This window comes from Ranitomeya variabilis, chromosome 4, assembly GCF_051348905.1.
Source record: "Ranitomeya variabilis isolate aRanVar5 chromosome 4, aRanVar5.hap1, whole genome shotgun sequence".
Lineage (NCBI taxonomy): Eukaryota > Metazoa > Chordata > Amphibia > Anura > Dendrobatidae > Ranitomeya > Ranitomeya variabilis.
The window spans coordinates 672,497,932-672,499,089 of NC_135235.1; positions in this window are offsets into that span (position 1 = coordinate 672,497,932).

The following is a 1,158-nucleotide window of genomic DNA, read 5'->3' on the forward strand; positions in this document are numbered from 1 at the left end:
CACACGCGGCTTCGCTCCGTACACCTCATACACACACGCGGCTCTGCGCCGTACACCTCATACACACACGCGGCTCTGCGCCGTACACCTCTTACCAACGAAGCTCCGCTCCATACACCTTGTACACACACGGCTCCGCTCCACACACATCGCACACACATGCGGCTCCGGTCCATACACCTTGTACAAACACGGCTCCACTCTATACACCTCGTACACACACGCGGCTCTTCTCCATACACCTTGTACACACACGGCTCCCCTCCATACACCTCGTACACACACGGCTCCGCTCCATACACCTTGTACACACATGGCTCCACTCCGTACACACACGGCTCCGCTCCACACACCTCGTACACACACGCGGCTCCGGTCCATACACCTCGTACACACACGGCTCCCCTCCATACACATCGTACACACACGGCTCCGCTCCATACAAATCGCACACAGACGCGGCTCTGCTCCTTACACCTCGCACACACACGCGGCTCTGCTCCATACACCTCGTACACACACGGCTCCGCTCCATACACATCGTACACACACGGCTCCACTCTATACAAATCGCACACACACGCGGCTCTGCTCCTTACACCTCGCATACACACGGCTCCGCTCCGTATACTTCCTACACACACTGCTCCACTCCATGCTCCTCGTACACACGCGGCTTCGCTCCGTACACCTCGTACATGCACGGCTCTGCGCCGTACACCTCGTACACACACGCGGCTCTGCGCCGTACACCTCGTACACACACGGCTCCGCTCCATACACCTCGTACACACACAGCTCCGCTCCGTATACTTCGTACACACAAGGCTCCACTCCATACTCCTCGTACACACGCGGCTTCGCTCCGTACACCTCGTACACACAGCTCCACTCCATACACCTCGCACACACACACGGCTCCGCTCCGTACACCTCGTACACACACGGCCCTGCTCCGTACACCTCGTACACACACGGCTCCGCTCCGTACACCTCGTACACACACGGCTCTGCTTCATCCACACTATAAACCCCTCCTGACCCCACACATAAACTTCCCCTCATCCAGCACCATGACAACCAGCACAGCAGAGTCCTGCATACACTGATGCCCCTGATCATGTGACCCCTGACTCCTCCCCTCCTGTGACCTCATCA